This window comes from Arachis ipaensis, chromosome B6 (assembly GCF_059453495.1).
Source record: "Arachis ipaensis isolate K30076 ecotype BB chromosome B6, ASM5945349v1, whole genome shotgun sequence".
In the NCBI taxonomy this organism is placed as follows: domain Eukaryota; kingdom Viridiplantae; phylum Streptophyta; class Magnoliopsida; order Fabales; family Fabaceae; genus Arachis; species Arachis ipaensis.
Window position 1 is genome coordinate 134418258 of NC_142441.1, and position 22338 is coordinate 134440595.

The 22338-nt window shown below is 30.6% G+C and overlaps 1 long non-coding RNA gene across 2 annotated transcripts; it reads right to left on the minus strand.

Moving 5' to 3' along the window:
• Window positions 1-571: 571 nt before the first annotated feature.
• On the minus strand, window positions 572-19832 carry LOC107605004 (uncharacterized). 2 transcript variants are annotated; one of them, XR_015885966.1, is made up of 4 exons: window positions 18082-19832; window positions 15775-15850; window positions 6151-6495; window positions 572-1130 (listed from the first exon to the last, which is right to left on the minus strand). It is a non-coding gene; the product is annotated as an uncharacterized LOC107605004 (long non-coding RNA). The 2 variants fall into 2 exon arrangements; XR_015885967.1 differs by having other exon boundaries at window positions 15775-17467; window positions 17539-19832.
• Between the last annotated feature and the right edge of the window lie 2506 nt (window positions 19833-22338).

Here is a 22338-nt window from a genome sequence, read left to right on the forward strand (position 1 = left end):
CTAATTTAGACACACTAAATATTTCTCATAATAATCTTATAAGTTGGCCCTTAAGCAATAATAATTCATTGCCTATACAATTATTAGGCACTAACTTCTTAACAAGTCTCTTGCCGTAAACCACATATCACATAAAATATGACTCCAAGACAACTCTTTTTATTACTCATGGTATCACCACTTGATCAAAGCTCAATGTAACCTATAACGATTCAAGCTTACAAATGATAGTCAATGAAATTACTAAACGTGGTTGAATTATGTTTGTTTTCTTCTTTTTTTTTTTGAAAAATTGTTGTTTTGTTAGTTAAAACAACTTCCGAAGTTATCAGCATATATCTATTTAAAATAAAAATCTTGAGTAGTTTGATCATTCAGGTTATCCAAGTGTCAAGATTTTAGATTACTCATTACTGTTCATGTCATGTATGTATGTATTCTTGTTAATAATATTTTTTTTTCGAATGGCCATCACACCTATCTGTAAGCCTATTGTTTCTCCTACATACTCCTCTTTGGAGGAAAATTGTGGAGGAATTTCAAATAAAATTTAATGTAATTGCAATTTGAATTTCGAATGCACCCGCCTACATTTAGATGTTGTATATATATATATATATATCACATATAGCAGCGTGTAGAAATATATAATCTAACATGGGTGAAAGGTGTGACTTTCTTGAAGAAATCTCCACAACGAGAGCAGATTGGATCATTAAGGTTTATGTTGTAAGGATGTGGTATGGTCCTCCACGACCAAATAGTAGTGAAATTGGTGCTTTAGAGATTGCATTCCACGGCTCGAAGGTGTGTTTAAACCATATTAACTTCTAAATTAATATCTGGAATTTGTTCAAACTATCATATAACATTATTGTTACTTTATTGTTACTAGGGCTGCAGGATACACTGCACGATTCCAAAATCAGTGGTACGACTATTCCGGCCCATTCTGTCGGAGGGACAGCTATATAGTATTTCTTTTTTTTATAGTCCAAAAGAACAATATGTGGATGAAGTGCAGATCGCTTCAGTATAGGGTCAGCTTATTACAAAGAAGCATGGTTGTTCATACCCCTAAACCGCTCTTTCCGTTTCATCCATTTACATTTAGGAGTATTGCGTCTATCCTGCAAGAAGAAAGACTTGATCAGAATTTTCTTTTTGGTAATGGTTTAGTCTAGACTCCGTTTTAATGTTATTCTTTTATGGTTTATCCATTGACATAGAACATCTTTTTGCATTTTAGATGTGCTAGCAGAGGTTATAGGGAAGGAGAACCCAAAGGATTTGGTTACCAAGCAAGGACAGAAGAGCAAGCAATTAGGGTTGTTAGTGGAGGACCTTGAGTAAGTGTTGTATATTTAAAGCCTTATGACAATCAGGTTGATGTACAACTATTTTAATTTTTGTCAAACATGTTAACAACTTACAATATATCAGGAAGAATTCTATTAGCTGTACCCTATTTGGTTCACTAGTGGATTTGATACAACCCTATTTAGATGGTGATAAGACTGAACCTCTCATAGTTACATTCCAACTATTCAGAGAAAAGGAATGGAATTGTATGAATCTAATGCTATAAATGGTTTAAAATGTTAAATAAAGATGTTTTTTAATATAATGATCATGTTTATTGTTTTGGCTTGATATTCAGGGAAGATTAGTATTCATAGTAGTTTTGACACGTCTAACCTCCACATAAATCCCAATATTAAGGAGGCCGAACTATTTAAAAAGAGGTATATATCTATTAATAAGTTCGTGAAAATAACATATCATATAAATATACTCAATCTTCTGTTATATAGTTTGGTGGATAGCACTCAAGGTATAGTTGTTTTTCATCCCAGAGGATAAATCATTTGTCGTCCAGTTCATATCGATTTGCTATCGATGAGCTCAGGAAAGGGATATGCAAAGTTGAAACAATAGACAATGTGTTGAATGCAAGTGATGTGAGCATATAAAACAATCATATAACCTTTTGAATATGCCCATACATCATTATTTTTTATTTTAAGAATATAATTTTTTTAGGTTGGATTTAAATGAATACTATGTACGATTGTTGACTTTGATGTCGGGAGAAATGATTGGTTCTTCATAGCTTGCAAGTATTGTCATAAAAAATGCAAAAAGATAGAGGAGATGTTTGAGTGTGACCATTGCCACAAGAAGGCCGTTCAGGTAGACTTGCGGTATAAGCTTCAAGCTTATGTTTCTGATGCAACTGGAAGTATGTGTGTAGTGTTGTGGGATACAGAAGCAAGCCAAATTTTAGGGTTGAGTGCAACCAAAGTCAAAGAAAGCTACAGTGAGGTACAATGAACATATTGCAATTTGTTTATCCCTCATTTAAGACATAGCATTAACATCCTTTTGATTATTTTAAGAATTCATAATGAAGGATGATTCTGGTAATTCTTACCCGAAAGTACTAAAGACAGCCTTGGACATGAAGTTGATATTAAGGATTAATGTGAAAAGTAGTAATTTGAATGGTAATGAGAACGTGTATAATGTCACAAAAGCTTGCATTGATGAGCACCTTATCCATAAATACAGCCAGTCTGTAAATGAATAATCTGTGGAGGTAAGGAAATTTGAAAATAGCAACCCTTACAATAAATTTATATATTTTTATGAACTGTATCTCTTAAAAAATTATGCAAAACAAGTCTATTGGATATTGCAGGGGTTGGAAAATGTTATAGCTTGGATTGTACTACTGATGTTTATCTTGGTGATGATGAATCTGTCCAAGGTGGACAGGTAAGTTTTTTAATGTATAAAAAAGAAAATTTCAGTGATTAAAAAAGTATGATTAGAGTGTTAATTATTACTAACTATTTAATTTATTTTGATCATCAAGAATCCATCAATGAGTCTAAGACAGTTACCAGCAGTAAGCGAAGAGCTAAAAGGATTGATGCAGGAATTATAGGAATAGTTGCGAAAGACTTGGAGAGTATACCCGTAGGACAGTTGTCAAGTACTAAGAAGCCAAAGTTGAGTATTAATAAAGAAAAGAATCTCTAGACTTTGTTCTAACTTAGAGAGCTAAAAGGATTGATGCAAGAAATAGGAGTAGCTGTGAAAGACTTGAAGAGTATATCCATAGGGCTATTGTCAAGTACTAAGAAGCCAAGGTTGAGTATTAAAAAAGAAAAGAATCTCTAGACTTTGTTCTAACAAATGGTACTTAGTTTAATTAGTTGTTGTTTAATTAGTAATTATGTTTATGCCTCTAGAAAGTGTTCTTTTAGAATTTCATTTTTTAGTTTGTATTGATGTTAGTGACTTAATATTTCCTGCATGGAGTAACCCATATCAGGATAGTTGATTATTATAAATTGTCTATCTATATCCCAAACTTACAATTATCATATTGTAAGAGTACTATATATATACAATATAATTACAAGGTACAGATTCAATAACAATTATACATAAGAGAAATCATTTACAAATTAGAAAAGAAACTATTAGAATATGGTATATCAACTTTCACTATTCTCAATCCAAAAATAATTAATAACCTTTAGAGGATGGTCAAGGCATGCAACCAAATATATAGATTGTAAATATATATATATATATAATAAATTGAGAAAATATATCTGATTTTAATATTATATTTATATTTATTCAAATACAAAAAACTGTTGACAAAAGAGAAGCAAAATATATTAAAGGTTGGGTTAAATCATCCCTTCCAGCATAGGTAAACCTATGCTCATCAATATTTGCTTATACTATAAGAAAAAAGATATTCAATGAGGCATTGTATACTGTTTTGACAGTGATATACATTTAAAATAACAAGCAATCTGCTACATTGGAGGCTGTGAAACCAAACACGATTTGAAATAGTAACCTTTGGATTTTGTTGGGTATAGTCTTTTTCTAAGATTTATATTTGAAGGTAAAAAGAATAGGGTTTAAATAATAAATTAAAATCACACACGTGACTCATATATGGGATAAAGTAGTGACTATAAATACCCTATATAAGAATACTCAGCAGATTATAGGTATTCACATTACATCCATTTCGCCGACATCAACATGAGCCAAAGTTCTACCTCAGCAGAGATGAACCTGGAACAAGTTTTCCTGGATGATATCTTGCTCGAAATTTTTAGGAGAAGCAAACCAAAAACAACAGCAAGATGCAGGGCGCTAGGTAAAGTATGGAATGAGATATTATCTGAATATAGTTTTATGAAGGAGAACACGTTTGTAACTAAGGGTAAACACTTGAACCTGCTACTTCAAGTTGGTTTAGCTGCTTGGGTGTATTCGCCAGATAACATAAGTATGATTGATTGTGTCAGTGGAGCCGTCATACCATGTCAGCTGCCTATTGAGATTGATCAATCTGGATGGTGGAGTGTTATTGGGTCTGAATATGGGATGCTATGTCTGAGATATAGTATCAATGGTTTTAATTCTGAGGTGTTGGTTTGAAATCCCCTTCTGAAAAGTCTTCGGTGCTTGGAAGACCTTGCTGACAACTATGTTGTCAAGCTATGATTGGGTATGCATTTGGTTTCACTCCTAGAACTGATAAGTATTTCATTGTACATGTATCAAAGAGGCATATTAGATATCGATTTCTTCACTGCAATGTGTATGACTCGGCTTATAGGGAATAGAGACATAGTTATATACTTATATTAAGGATCCAAGGCTGAAGAATCTGGGTGGAAGTTCTGTCATACACGAAGGCAAGGCTTTTTTTATCAATTGGGTGGGAAGGTAATCTAGTATTTCTAGTGATATAGTTATCTTTGACGTGGTGATGTTCGAAACCCAAAAAATTAAGATAAGTGGTTCTCCAAACCAGGCTCAAAAGCCATATTTTCAATCTGTCACTATTTTTCAAGACAATTTGTGTTTAATGGGTTATGAAATATCCAATATGGGATGGCACACTATTTTATCTAAGGTTAACATTGAAACCTTTAATATTGTTCTTGGAGGAAGTTTATGGAAAATAGGCAAAGAAAAATTCTTTGCAACCCCAATTTTATTATTGGTGAAGATCTAATCAGAGTTCACGAAAGGATTAAAAGTTCAAAGAGGAGAAATTTACCTCTTTCAACAGAGGTCTCAGTATCTAAAGTCAATATGATTACTCACGAAAGGTATACCATTTACTATAGTTCATGGCCCTATGAGATGTGTCTCAAGTCTGTTTCAATTGTATCCCAAGGGTTGCTTATTCCCTAAAGGTTCTGTGTTGTTAGTAGAAGTAGTGCTATTAATATTTCTTTTATATTATTAGTTGGTTTATCAAGTGTTATAATCATGTAGTTGTATCAGTTATTAATAAGTATATCATGAAGTGTTTCGTAATGTGACTTTTGTTCATATTAATAAGTAGTTGTATTAGTCATTGATAAGTAATTAATGAAGTGTTATTACTATTTATGATGAATCTAAACCTCTTCTGCTCTCACTTTTTAGCAAAGTAAGTACAATTCATTTGTTACTATAGAAATATTCTTTAATGTATTTGAAAATAATGTAAACAATTATAGTACCCAAAGTTGAAATCATTCAAAATATATATTTTATTTAATATGCTAAAATGACTGTTTTTAAAGAATTTCGATTTATTTAAAAAAAATAATGTATTCAAATAATTATCTTTTAATGTTTGGGGTTTAGGATTTGTGATTTAGGGTTTAAGGTTTAGGGTTTAGCATTTAGGTTTGGGTTTGGGTTTGGGTTTAGGTTTAGGTTTCAGGGTTTAGGATTTAGGGTTTATTATTGGATGTCTATATTATTTATTCTAAAGTAGATACCTAATTTGAAAAAGAAATATTATTAAATATCAAATAAATTTTAGACAAAAATTTAAAGATAAAAATGTAGAGGTAAGTAAAATAAAGAATTTTTAGCTATGAAAATAAATGAACTGAAAACCCTAATACACCTACTCCAAAAAAATTTCGAATCAAACACAGCCAGTAGATAATAGAATCATCATTATCAACAACAACCCTAAGCAATATCTATTCCAATCCATCGTTCACTTCCACATCAAAAAGAAATATCACTCAGTATACCAAAACACGGTACAGAAGCAGGTAGAATTAGCAATATAAGAAGCAACTACAAATCTAAATAGAGTACCTGTGAAGTGAAGCCTATTGTCCTCGGTGATCACTAATCCCAAACAATCATCAAATCAATCAATGTAAACCCTACTGCATGTTCTGATAGAAGATCTTCACCTCTGTCATCATTAGATCGGAGAGAGAAGCTATTCATCGCCGCCATGATTAGAACTGAGAAAATGCTGCAGCAGGCAACTATAGAGCAGAGGAGGAAATCATAGGGCAAAATTATATCGCAACATCCACCTCCTTCATATAGACTGTAACCTTTCCGAATCTATGGGAGAGTTGTTAAGAGACAAAAATGCAGAGCCTAAGAAGAAGACAATGCGAACGCCATCATGTTATTTCCCAAAGACCCCTAAAATTGAAATAAGTGGAGTGAAAATGGGTTTATAGGGTATGGATAAGAAACGGTAAAATAGGATAACTGTGGAAAAGGGGTTTATAGGCCTGAGGTAAATTGAAAGGGCATAGGGAATGAGTGAAGGTTGCAGATAATTTTTTTATCTTTCAAGAGAGATTTTTCTATCACATCAATGTTTCTCTACTCATTCAAAACTAAAATAATAGAGAAAAATAAAAGAGAATAGTCAACATTCTATTAATGATATAGAATTGAATTGCATTTTATGATGACTTAAATTTTAATTAGAGTTAAATTAAATTTTAGTAATTAAAATGAATTAATAAAATTCTAGAATTGAATTGAATTTTTGTGTTTAAAATATCTATAAAATAAATTAAAATTTTATAACAGACAACTTCATCTTTTATTAATATAACATCATTTTTATACAATAAATGTATTTATTTATTAAACTATATGAAATAATTTAAATACATCTGAAAATTTTAAATTTAAAAGCCACTAATATTAATTAAGTTGAAGGAAAGGGAAAATAAGACAATTACTAAAAAGAAAACAAATACACTATTTTAAAAACAAAATAGAATAGTTAATATTATATTAATTATATAGAAGTGAATTGAATTTTATGATGAATTAAAGTTCAATTAGAATTGAATTAAATTTTAGTATTTAAAATGAGTTAATAAATTTTAGACAAAAAAATTAAAGCTAAAAAAATGTAGAGGTAGGTAAAATAAATAATCTTTAGGTATGAAAATAAAATTAATCGGAGACAAATATGTACACACATTGTCGTAGATCCTTTTACATCCCAGTTTTAATTATTCGATTAATCTACATATTAATTTACAGTTAAATCAATCAAGTATATACATGTGTACAAAAACAAAATATTCTTACACAATAAAAAAGGTAGAGAAAACTAAAATCTGAAGAAAATACAAGAAAATCAGGTTGTGATGCTTTTTCATTCCCACAAATTGACCATCTAGCGTTTACATATTCATTAAGGTAGGGTGTATTTTAATGACATATTGTCTTTATTATACAGAAAATTTTTCTAATTTCAAACACTAGAATTTTATATTTATATCGAGTATTGTTGTTAACAAACTCACAAGAAAGTTTGGAATACCATTTACAATGAGTTAGTGAAAATGAGTGATATCACACCCAAACATTCTTTTTCCAGGATCAAAAGTTGCCTTGATGATGGAGATATTTTTCAAGGCCAACTTGAAAATTGTGATGCAGTGTAGGGTTCTTAATAAGTTCTGGAATGAAATGCTCTTAGCCTATAGTTTAATGAAAGAGCTTACATTTAAGAACATGGATAAAATATAAAAGTGTGTTTATGCATATTGAGCTTCCAACGTGGGAAACTTCAACAATGAATATGACAAGCATTGATCCTATTCACGGTACCGTGAGATCATGCGAGCTATCATTCACCGTGTCTAATCTTGGTTGGTGGAATGTCATTAGTTCATACTATGACAATATCTGTATAAGGTACACTATTGGAGGCTTTTTATCTGAGTTGATTGTGTGGAATCCTTTGATGAAATGTGTCAAGTTTCTTTTTGATCCTGCTTCTAAATAATGTTGTCCAACTATTTTTGGTTATGCATTTAGGTATATTCGGAATACTGATAATTATTTCATAGTTTATGTTTCAAAGCGGTATTTTAATGATAAGTTTTTGCAATATCATGTGTTTGACTCATCACAAGGCTCTTGAATTAATAGTAAAAGCAAGAACTTAAAGCTACATAGGTTAGGATTTCACAATATTGTCTATCAAGCAAAGACATTTTGGAATAACTGGGTTGAAAGTACACAATATTCTGTTGCCAATTGTGTTGTCATGTTCGCTATATATCTTTGCAAGTTTAAAAAAATAAAGGTTCCAAGAAAAGCAAATAAAGACTTTCAATATCTTATTGTTTATGGGGATAATCCTTGCTTTGTATCTCATGAGAGTAGACCAAATGGAAATCGGGTCAACTTTTGGAAGGTAGATATCGAAGATGGTGGCTTTTTTCATTGGAAGCATATAACAAGGATAACTAATGTTGGTATTATTACTAACCCTAGCGTAAAGGTTAATGTTGAATTTCTAATGTTTAATGAGGATGACAGAAGCAATGATAATGATAATGTTGCAGCATCTCCAGGATTTTCTATCTCTAAGCTCAATATGCATACTTGAGGTAGGAAACTTTTGTATACAGGACACGGGTACAAGATATAATGTTTAAGTCTATTACTAAAGTTCTTCATGGTTTGCTTAGGCCATGAAAGATGAAAAAATTGTACCGGAATACTTTCTAATAAAAAAATACTATATATATGATAGTACTATGCTTTAGAAGTTCTTTAGGCTCCTATGTTTCAATTATAATTTTGATCTGTATGTTGTACTTGCTTTATGACAATTATCTTATAATTATTAAGAGGATTTATTCATTTGATATAGTTGTGTACATTATTCTCGTCCATTACTCCTAATTTTATAGCAGATAGACATTTCTTTTAACTACACAATCTTCTAAAAGATATCATTTAATTAATAATTTCTTTGTGACATTGAATTTATTAATAAGACAAGGTTTATCATATATTCAGATTAATACATAGAAACCATTTCACAAGCCCGATTGTTTTTATTTGGTAATTGAAGCCAAACATAGATAAAAAACCTATAAAATTGATGCGATTGAGGTGGATTTTTAAAGAAAATAAAAGAATCACTCTCCATTATCACTAAATATCTATATTATCTATTGTTGGAATTATTCAGCATTATGTTAACATTTGGTTTTCCTCTGTGGGACATCGGACGTGATTGGCTTACAAGCATTCATGGAGAATCTCAAGCCACTGCACCTATTAGGTTATCATTCAATACATCCGAATTTGGATGGTGGAGTGTCATTGGGTGTGACAATGGGTTGGTGTGTTTGAGGTACAGCGTTCATGGACTCCCATCCGAGATCATGTTGTGGAATCCTCTAACAAGGAGAACACGAGTTTTAAAAGATCCTGGATCAATTCATTCTTTGTATGTTGTTTGTATATATAATTTTGGATATACGAGTGGCATTGACCAGTACTATGTAGTTCACGGTTATAAGAGGAGTTTTCAAGACAGGAGGCTGGAGTTCACATATTATGATTCTCGAATGAATGACTGGACTGAGCATGTCATCAATGACAAAGTAATTTAGAAGTTAGGGTCGAATAGCGTTTGGCTGAACGGTGTTGTCTTCTGGATTAATTAGGTTGGTAAGAACTATAGCCACCCACTTTGTGTTGTGTGTTATGATTGAAATCAGGTCAGCTTAATTGGTACACAATCCTGAAGAAAGCCAAGAAGAAGTTCCAATATCTTTCGGCTCCTAATGATAAGGTCTGATATGTTTCATATGATAGTACATGTCACGATGATACGATTGGCATATGGAAATTAGACACGGATGCATCCAAGAAAGATTACTATAACAACTCACAATCCGATACATTCTAAAAACATTTTTTCCATCCATTCTCAAACCAGTAATTGTTTAAGCAATAGGAATTCATCAATCTTGGAAAGTTAAACAGTTGACATTTCTATTATGGAACCTTGCATTAACACAGGTATCTAGTATTATAGATTATATTGGCTTAGTTATATGTATCGGCTAAATTTTGTAAATTTGATATATCACTCAATGCAGAAGATCATTTGCTAACATCTGATGAGACATTAAACAATGGAGTTGTCAACGTAACAGATATGTTGTTAGAAGGAATCTGATGAGACACTAATCCTCTAATTTTTTTAATGTTTGTTCTTAGGCGACGGAACAGAGTGCAACAATTCGGTATATACAGAAGGTAATGTGGTTTCTATTGTTAAACTACAATAACTTATTTGGATCTTGTAATAATTAGTAGAAATAGACTAAGGTTACTAAATGTTAATTCACATATACTCTTAATAAGGTTGATCTCACAAGTAGTATTTATAGTTCTTCATTATTGAATTAAAAAATAGCAAGAATTTAACTCAAATTCCTATTTGGATATGTGTGTCTGTTGCAGAATATATTAACCATGGTGAATGCATCTATGAGTGTGAATTTTGTAATGCTCTTTTTTGGTACAATGAAAGAATTGAAAAATATTATAATGCAACTATTCCTAAGTACATGCTATGTTATAGAGGAGGTCAGGTTCAGTTGCCTCAACTAAAATAATCTCCTATTCTTCAACGTCTAATGTGGAATAATGATGATAGAAACAAGAACTTTTGTGAGAATCTTCGAACATACAATAGCATGTTTGCATTCACATCTTTGGGGGTAAAGTCGACAAAGTCATTAATCGAGGCAGAAGTCCACCAACATTTATACTTTATGGACAAAACTACCACCTTGGCAGTCTTATTCCTCCTGAAAGATCAAGTGCTAAATTTGCTTAATTATATATATATGACACGGACAATGAGATATCTAATAGAATCCAAGTTGTAAGGTATATATTCTTAGTGGTGTATCTCTATATTAAATTTCATTCAATTAATAAATTTAATTTATTAGATTTATTTTTCTTCTTGCATTGTTAAGGGTGCTCAATCAAGGTATATTAATATGATTTCTTTTCTTTCTAAAGTGGATTAAACATGATTTAAAATTAAGAAATAATCACTGATTATATTTCTTTTATTATTTTAGTAGGGTTTACCTAATTATAGACATTAAAGTTAGTCCTTAATCATGTTTAATAATTTCATGAACCATATAATAAAGCAGTGATTTAATTTTGGACAATAGAAATGATCAAAGGAGCAAAGTTGATATGCTAATTGTCCAAGAACTAAAGGAGATGCTTGATAAAAATAATGTGTTGGTAAAGTCATTTTGTATGGTTAGAGACTCTTTGAACAATGGCACTCAAAAAAATGTTAAGCTTAGGCTTATTGGTAAGAGAGGACGAGAGGGAAGAAGATATAATTTGCCTTCAGTATCAAAAGTGGCTGGATTAATTGTGGGTGATTTTGATGCATCACGAACTAAGAGAGATATTGTTTTTCAAACCCAAAGTGGAAGTCTTCAGCGTATAGCAGAACTCAATCCATCTTATCTTGGATTACAATATCCAATTTTGTTTCCATATGGAGAGGATGGCTTTTGAGAGCATATACCACTTAATCGCATTAAAAGAAAGAATGACAACAAAGAAAAGTGTGTAACCATGAGGGACTATTTTGCATTTTATATTCAGGAAAGATTCTCGAACAGTTCTCTTTTGCTTTATTCTAGATAACTATTCCAACAATTTAGAGTTGATGCTTATTCAATGATCGAATCATCTCGACTAAATTACTATCATTTTCACCAGGAAAATGTAAGGTGTGATCTCTACAAAGGTATCTGTGAAGCTGTTGTGAATGGAGATAATTTGGCAACTACACACGGTAGACGTATAGTCTTAGCAGCAACTTTTGTTAGAGGTCCTAGATACATGATTCAGAATTATCAAGATGCTATGGCAATTTGTACCAAAGTTGGTTATCCTGATTTATTATTGACTTTTACATGCAATCCTAAATGGCCAAAAATAGTGGATCATTTGTCTACTAGGGGACTAAAAGCTGAAGACAAGCCTGACATTGTATGTAGAATGTTTAAAATGAAGCTAGATAGCTTAATTAAAGATCTTCGTGTGAATATGTTATTTGGAAGGGTCATTGCAGGTATTTTGTTAGTAAGATTTTCGGTTGAATAGATTAGTTACATTTTGTAATAACATAGTGACAAACCTTTTATACGAATTAAATTCATATTAACTATTATTTTTTCTTTTCACTATGGTATATACACTATTGAATTCCAGAAGCGTGGTTTGCCTCATGCACATATACTATTATTTCTTCATGAAAGGGACAAGTACCCTACTCCTGATGATATTGATAAGATTATATCTGCGAAAATACAAGATAAAAGCGTTGATGCAAAGTACTATAAAGTAGTCAGTAACTTGATGATTCATGGTCCATGTGGAGCTTCCTTAAAGGATTCACCATGTATGGACAATGGTAGGTGCTTGAGGAATTTTCCTAAGTGTTTTATTGATTCCACTTCTATTGATGATGATGGATATCCTGTTTATCACCGCAGAGACACTAGCAGAACTATAAAGAAATCTGGGATTGAATTAGATAACAGACGGGTTGTTCCACACAATCGAAGTTTATTGTTAAAATATGGTGCTCACATCAATGTTGAGTGATGCAATCAATCTAGGTCAATTAAATATTTGTTCAAGTATGTTAACAGGGGTCATGACTGTGTTACTGCTTCTTTTTACCACAAGGGGTCTACAGAATCAGTATGTGATGAGATTGACGAGATAAATATATACTATGATTGTAGGTATTTATCTCCATGCGAAGTAGCTTGGCGAATTATGGGATATGATATCCATTACAGGTACCCAGCAGTCATCCACCTACCTTTTCACTTGCCAAGCGAACAGATTGTTTTATTCAAAGATCACGAATCATTGAAAGATGTGGTTGAAAGGCCAACTATCAATCAATCCATGTTCTTGGCATGGTTTGAAGCAAATTGTGAATTCGAGGAAGCAAAACAATTGAGCTATGTAGACTTTCCTTCCAAATTTGTATGGAATGCTAATTCCAAGAAATGGCATCGAAGAAGGTCACATCAAGTAATTGGTCGTGTTTATTTTGTTCCTCCTTCTTTAGGGGAATGATATTATCATAGGATACTTCTCAATTTGGTGAAAGGACCAACAAGTTATGAAGAAGGCATGTTTTTCTCGCGGTTTATTGGATGATGATAGAGAATATATTGAAGCAATTGAAGAAACAATCATTTGGGGTTATGGCGAATACCTTAGGAATCTATTTGCCACTCTTTTGTTTTCTAACTCAATGACTAGACACCTATATGTTTGGGAGAAGACATGAAAAATACTCTCCGATGGTATACTTCATAATAGAAGAAGACTACTTAACCATCTAAGTATTAACTTGCTTCTAAATTTTTATAATTTTCAAATGACATATTTCTATATCAATGTTTGCACTTGATTAATTCTTTCTAATGCAGGACTAACAATATCCGACAATGAGTTGTTAAATCTCACTCTCATAGAAATTGAAACAATTCTCAAGTAGAATAATCGTAGTCTAATGGACTACCCTGACATGCCTTTTCCTAACACTGATTTTGGGGTGGGGTTTCTTGCAATCTTTCAAATAATAACCTAATCAATGACAAATTGTTGTACGACAGACAAGACTTAAGATCAAAGTATTTAATAAATCTTGCGAAGATGACCACTGAGCAAAAGAATGTTTATGATACTATTATCAACAGTGTCAACCGGGGTGAGGGTGGTTTTTATTTTCTATATGGCTACGGTGGTATAGGGAAGACATTCATATGACAAACTCTTGCTGCATCTTTGCGTTGAAGAGGTCAAATTGTATTAACAGTTGCTTCTAGTGGTATAGCATCTTTGCTAATTCCTGGCAGTAGAACGGCTCATTCTAGATTTGCAATCCTTTAAATGTTGACCAATTTTCAACTTGCAACATTAGACAAGGAAGCCAATTAGCCGAGTTGATAGTGAAATCTAAGTTGATTATATGGGATGAAGCTCCAATGGTCAATAAATTTTGTTTTGAAGCTCTTGATCGTACCATGAGAGATTTGCTTAATATTGTTAACTCCAATAGTGAAAATCTACCATTTGGCGGTAAAACAATTGTGTTGGAGGTGATTTTTGACAGATTTTACCCGTAATACCTAAAGGTTCTAGACAAGATGTAGTTAATGCAACCATCAATTCATATTATTTATGGGATCATTGTAAGGTGTTGAAGTTGATTCAAAACATGAGATTAAAAAGATCTAACAACATTGAAAGATCTGATCAAAGCTTAAGGGAGTTTGCATATTGGTTATTGAAGATAGGAGATGGTAAGATCGGTGAGATTTCTGATGGTATTAGCAGAATCAAAATTCCAGATGACATCTTGATAAAAGATTGGATTAATCCAATTGAAACTGTTGTAACATCTACATTCAAGAACTACATTGAGGATCCGGATGACGAGAAGAATTTATAAGATAGAGCCGTGTTGGCACCAACACTTCAGACTGTAGATGAGATTAATGAATATATGATGAAGATTAATCAAAGACAGCATGTTTCTTACTCCAGTGCTGATATGGCTTGCAAGTCCGAGACACAAACAGATGTTGCTGCAGCTCTTCACACCCCTGAATTTTTTAATGGTCTCAAGTATTCCGGTCTTCCAAACCACGAAATCAAATTGAAGGTTGGTATAAACCGATTATGCTTCTTAGAAACATTGATCATTCTTCAGGTTTATGCAATGGGACACAGTTGATTGTTACTCAGCTTCGGAAACGAATTATTGAAGCTAAAGTAATTACTGGGAGTAATGCAGGACAGAAAGTGTTCATACCACGTATGAACCTGTCCCCTTTTGATCATAGGATCCCCTTTAAATTTAACCAAAGACAGTTTCCTATAATGGTTTTCTATGCTATGACTATAAATAAGAGTCAAGGTCAATCTTTATCTAATGTAAGCTTACTTTTAAGGAAGCCTGTTTTTAGCCAAGGTCAACTGTAGCTCTTTCTTGAGTAACAACCAGACAAGGTCTCAAGATACTAATTTCTAATGAAGCAGGAAAAGAGTCAAATGTGACAGATAATGTTGTCTATAATGAAGTTTTTAAAAATCTGGATTGAAAGTAATATTTCGAATGTATTTTATTCCCTTTAAAAAGTGTTATTGTGATATATCTTAGATTTATCACGCCAAAGAAGGAAGACTTATGTTTATAGAAAGGTGCTGATATAATCGTAGATTTATCATATTTATGTTTTAATCATATGTTTTATTACTTTATTGTTATTAGCAAAAACTTCTTTGAATGATTTCTTAAGATTGTTTCTTCTAAAATTTTTAAGGTCGAATTTATCCTATGTTTTAAGCTATGATAGTTACACTTACATGTATCTTTTAATCTTAGTATGATTCACAATATATGATATATATTGATATACTGAATGCTAATAAATTTATATTCATTTCAAAGTACTGACTAACATACACATGCAAGATTATCCACCAGAAACAAACATATTATAATTGAGATAAAGCCAAAAAATTATTTGATGTTTAACTGAATCACGCATATCTTAACTCACTAACCTTATATGTAGATATCTATCATATCAACATCTTGACATGCAATGCTTCCTATCATTCACTGTTTATTAGTAATTATCTAGCATAGACAAAATCATAATGTTAAAACCAGGTTAGTCTGAAAAAGAATAAAGCAACAAGGTTACAATTGAGTTCAGTAATAAAGCAAATCTTCAAAATATGCAGGACCATATAAACCAATCATAACTATAGTAGCTTAACATCTCTCTACTTTGTAATATAATCTCAAGACTAATAAATTAACCAGAAGCAACTTAACATCTAACAACGGCTTAATTAATAAAAACTCAGATATGATTTAATTATAAAGTTTTTTTTAGGTGGTATGATTAAATGTGAAAACGTCAGCCAAAGTTTTTAATTGAAGTTTTAAATTTGTGTTTGAGAAAACATGTCATAGTAACAGTTGATTCTTTTTTTCAATTATATAATATCTCAGTGTTATAACGTGGACAAACCGTATAAAGCGTTATTAACAAATATGACAAAGTTGTTGAACATTAAAAAAAATGCCATGACAATTATGTCATAAATAGCTTAAGTCAGAATAATATTTTTAATTGATTAAGTTATAGCATTAAGTTATAACAATAACTTTTTCAAATACAATTTTTTAGTAAAAAGTATTAAATATTTAATTGCTGCTCATTCAGTATCACAAAGTAGATAATTGTTGAGTTTATTATGTAAAAGTGTTTCTTTTATTTGAGACATTTAGAATAGTGGTTGAAAGCTAGGAAAAAAATCTTAGGGTTGTTGAGTTTATTATGTAAAAGTGTTTTTTTTATTTGAGACATTTAGAATGGTAGCTCAAAGCTAAGAAAAAAATCATATGTGTGTATAATAATAATAATAATAATAATAATAATAATTATCATGAATTAACAAATGAAATGAAACAAACGATTGCATATTTGTACTTTATTTTTTGGAGATTATCAAAAAACAAGATCGTAAAAAAAGTAGTTTTACAAGAAATTTGAATTAAAAAAAATTTATTGGTTGAAAAAAATATAATGCTTTAAGTGTAATAGAGATTTTTTTTGAGATCCATATTTGTAGTATGAAACAATTAAAAAATTGTTAAAATTAGAATGATTAAATCATTAAATCATTAAATCCAGTGATGGAGCTACGTTAATGGGAAGGGGGCAATGGCCTCCCCATATTAATAATTTGTACATACTAAGTCTTTAATTGTTTACTTTGGCCCCTCTTAATTTTCAATTTTTCTCTCTTAATTTATATTTTTCATGTTGGCCGCTCACAAAAAAATTTCTAGCTCCAACACAAATCTTGCGCAAGTTCTTAAATAGTCATTACGTGAGTGTATATTCATAATGATGTTGTTCCTCAGCTTTAAAGTTAACTCGTTAAAACCAAACTACAATTAAAATTAATAATTAAATAGCTTCTTAGTCAGAATATAAGAAGAATATACAATAGAGGACATCTTGGTGTGAGAAATGAATATAGAGATAGAGGTTGAAGAAAATATACAACCATAAATTATTACACAAATTCTATATCAAAACAATTATTCTTATAACCTCATTTTTAAATATATCAATAAAAAAAGATATACAATGAAATTTAAAATTGTACAATTAACTTCTTTCACATTCAAAAAATTGATATTTGTGTTTCCATTTTAGATAGGTGTCAAAGCCAGTCACTAAAATAGATTCACTAAAAATGAACTATAAATATAATATATTTAGAAACTATATAACAACAGACTAATACATAAACAAGTAATTCATTAATAATATATATCATTTAGTGTGTAAATAGATTTTTGGAAAGAAAATATATATCAGGTATGGATAGATAAATAAATTAAATAGTAATTTTTCAGTATTTACTTTTTTCACTAATTTTGAAGGAATGTGTAAAACTACTCTATAACCACAGATTAATACACCAACCAGTAATTCACTAATAATATATATCTTTTCATGTATAGATATATTTCTCGAAAGAAAATACATATCAAGTAGGTACAAATAAATAAATAAAATTGTGATTTTTCAGTATTTGCTTTTCTCACCTAGAATGAATATTTAAACTATGCTCTAAATTCTCGAAAACGAAAAAATTGTGTCCGTGTGAGTTTTTTGCTAGGATTATTGCAAAGCAAACTTACAGACCACTTACATGCACATTAAAAAAAATTACATAATCATTTTTTTACACAATCACAAAAAACACACAAATATTTAATATTATTATTAATGAAATTAGAATATGCGTAAGACACATATATTATTAGTAAGAATAATTCAGTACCTTTTAGTCGAGATCTACAAGAGAAACTTTACCGAAAGAAACAGCAGATGCTTTCAGCCAGGTCGTGAGGAATTCAAATCAATAGGAAGGTCAAAAAAAAGTGAAATACAGCAAAAAAAAAAAAAAACAGAAACAGTTAGATCCCTGAACAACATAGTTACAAATACAGATCCCAAACAATAAATAATGCAATTAATTCCGAACTACTTAACAAAAATATATGAAGATGTGCATATTGAAATATTCTGGAAATTACTGAGAATATAATTTTTGTACAATATTTTATGTACTTACATATTTCGAACACAACTCTCATTGTTATTCCATACTTCTAAACTCAACCAACCAAAGAAATATAGCAATTAGAATGAATAACTCAAAAACTTTTCAAAGAGATCTTCGAAAAATATATGTGTGGGCTTTGTGCTATGATTATTGAATTCGTAAAGCAAAATCACAAATCATTTATGTGACATACAAAAAGTTACAATCAATTTTTTTTACATAACACAACAAACACGCATACCTTTTATATTATTTTTAACGAAATTAGAATGTGCGTAACATACATATATTACTAGAATAATTCAATACCTTTGATGCGAAATCTAGAGGAGAAACTGAAAAATATCAATTTCAATTAAGCAATTAGTTATTTGAAAGAAGCAATAGAGTTTATTATTGATTTACAATAGTTATTTGAATATCAGATAGTGTGGTTCTAAACCGCTGCAAAATAAACTTTCAAAAATACAACGGTCAGCAAAATGGCAGCGGTTCAAAACCACCGAAAAATGTTGTCGAATTCAAGGTTGGCCAAATAGCAGCAGTTCCAAACCGCCACTAAATCAACCGCCGCAAAATCAAATCTCCACGCCCCATACTGCAACGTTTATCCAAGCACTGGTAACTCTTTTTGCGGCGCCGCTAATCCCTTTAAAAACCACCGCTAACTCCCGTTTCTCTTGTAGTGATTCATAATCAATTCTATCCATCTATTAGCAATTATCAATCAATTCTAATAGAGCATATTATTTAATTCTAATCACACTATCACATTCACAATCAATATTTTTCAATTAGCAATGACTTCTAATTAGGCAACCAATAATCATATTGATATTTTACAATTAATCAATTACCAATCTCCAAACATTTTCTTTCCAAATTCAAAATTAGCCAACCAACACAAAATCAACAATATGTAGAATAACTTTGGTAATTAGCAAATCCCCTATACAACAAATTAACAAATTCAAGTCTCATGACAGAAAGATTAAGTAACCTTCGGTGGTCTACCAACGAGCAGAGACGAACAGAAAAATCCATGACGCAGGTCAGCGTGCAGGCGGCAACATTCACAGACGACGAGGGACGAACAGCAACAACCACCCACAGAGATTGAGGAGAGGCGGAGGGAGAGGCACGGCGAGGATGAAGTATAGCTCGAGCAGAGACGAGACGAGGGAGGCACGACGAAACACAAGAAGCTGAGCATAGATGGAGGACTGAGGCAGGGCGGTAGGTTCAGTGATGGCGAGGACAGACGACAACAAGATCTGACGAGAAAGAAGCAGGGAAGCACAGCCGCGGGAGGAGAAGACAGGCGCAGCGATGGCGATGAGCATGCGATGGCGGTGATGTCGAGGTGAGCTCCAAACGCCCAGATCTGTGGTCTGTGTGTGGCTGTGTGCTGTTAGGAATAGAGGAAGATACTGTGAGTCAGAGAGGCGGGGTAAGGTGGGCTTCAGTGTTCAGAATAGGGTTTTCTATATTAGCTTTAAAAAAATAATTAAAATACCGAATTGGTCCGAATTTTTCAAACCCACTGGTTCACAACTTTTTACCAAACTCGTCCGGTTCACCATCATTTGCCAATGGTGAAAACATGATGTGTGATATTCATGTGATGAAAACTGTATCCGTTCATTTTGCGAAAATTTAATGCTTTCTCATATTGAAAATTCAATTTTTCTAAGCACAAAGGGATTTTTAATAGTATCATCAAAAGTCTAATTAGATTTATCTTTGAAATTGATTTATTGTTAGGAATTATAAATATTTCATTTTATTTAAATAATGAAAAAATTAGGTATATTAGATATATCTAATGCCACTTTTAAGAAATCTTTTCAATTATAAAGCCGTGAACTAATAATTAATATATATATAAATCTTAATCTTATTATATTTATATCTTCAATCATGGATTATTTTTTGTACTACAGAAGAACAAATTTTTTAATCTTAGTTATTTTAAAGGTTATACAATATTCATGATATAATGGACATATGTTATTCTATAATGAGACCCTTGTAAATAGTTTTAATCTAAGACTTAACGTTTTTTACCGTGTTTAATCTGCTTTGTTAATAATGGTTAACCACTATAAAATTATGAGGACTTTGTTATATATCAGAGTCTCACTTTTCATATAAGTTCTATTTATCATATTATTTTTTTTATTAACATAATATATTTCAGTTCACAAATGTGTATTTTTATCACATTTTTAATATTTTTATCGATAACAACATTGAAAACTCTTTTGTGAGCTATAAAATAATTTAGATTCATTTTGTGTGATTTACCATATCATAATATATACAGCATCCATACTTTATGCATTCGCCTTATTTTACAAATATAATTATTCTATATTATATACTTGGTTGCTAATTAATATTTTCATATAAATTCAATTTTCTCTTAGTATATACTATATAGTCGTATATAACCAAATATATAAATATTAATTAATAAAACTTTGTTAATATCAATTATGATCACTATGAATAATATTGTTGACATCTTTTTATTATAATTATGTACATATATTAAGCATCATATAAATTATAATTTTTTAAATTTAAAGACAACATTATCTTAAAAGAATTTATGGACGCCGTTGCAAATTAAGGACAAAATAAAATTTTTATAATTATTTATTATGTCAATAATAAATTCCTAAATAAACCTGTGTATAAAATATTATTTTGTTTTTTTTATAATAAATTTTATAAATATATACAAGCAGTTAACAAAAGTTATATATATATATTCTATAATTATGGTTAAACCTTTTTTTAAAAGTTTTTTTCTTTCTATTTAGAAGTGACCGTCAATACTTTTTAAACAAGTAATAAACATGACAGTTAAAAAAATTGTTCCCGATATAAAAATTTATATAAATAAGCTTTGTACGATAATATATAAATAAAAGACTACATCGAATTTTTTTTAAATCAAAAGAAACTTTTATGAGAATAGATTATTAATAATCTATTCATGTTATTTGATTTAGTTGATGTATAATATCCGTTTTTTTTAATAGTTATTACTGCGCAACGTGCGAATAATTGGACTAGTTAAAAGAAAGGAAAAGTATAAGTGAACAATAATCTTAGTGAACAATATGAACAATGGAGTTACAAATGTAAATTACTCATAAATTTAATTAATGATGTAATTAATTTAATTATAATAACTATTTTTTAAAATTTAAAATATCAGATTTTTGAAATAGGGAACTGTAACACGTTTCATATACTCATATTATATCTCCTCTCTCTTGCGGTGGTCCTTCCCAACAAAGAAGGCTCACTTCCCAGCCCACCCACAACCCACGCTGCACCCCCCCCCCTTTGCCAACGTCCGGCCAGCCCCCAAGTGGAGAAAAAAATTTTTTCACCACACCCGTCAACCCGTGCACCGTGCAGCCCGGCGTAGGTCACCGCGATCACGCCTTGTGCAGCCCCTGCAGCCAGTGACGGACCCAGAAAATTTTAGGAGTGGGGGCAAAAAAAAATATATATATTAAATAAATTTTGTTAAATATTATTAATTATATAGAAATATAAAAATTAAAGAGTTATTAGTGAACATTTTTATTCTTAAAATACTATTTATTATATATAATTTATAAAAAAATATTTTTTTATTTCTAAAATTTAAAATTAAAATATTTTAATTAAATTATAGATAACTTATTATCCTAACTAATCTTTTTATACACATTTAATAATAAAAGACTGAATTAACTGGCATATTAACGCCTAATGATACATTAGTATTTATAATTTGAAATTAGAATTATATATAAATACTAGAAAAATTAAATCTTTATATGAAAAGTATGTTTATATAAAATAATAAAAACATAATTTTTATAATTTTTTTATTTTTTAAAAATAATTAAATTTGTTATATATTTTTTAATTTAATTTTGATATAATGTTAGATAAAATATTTTATTT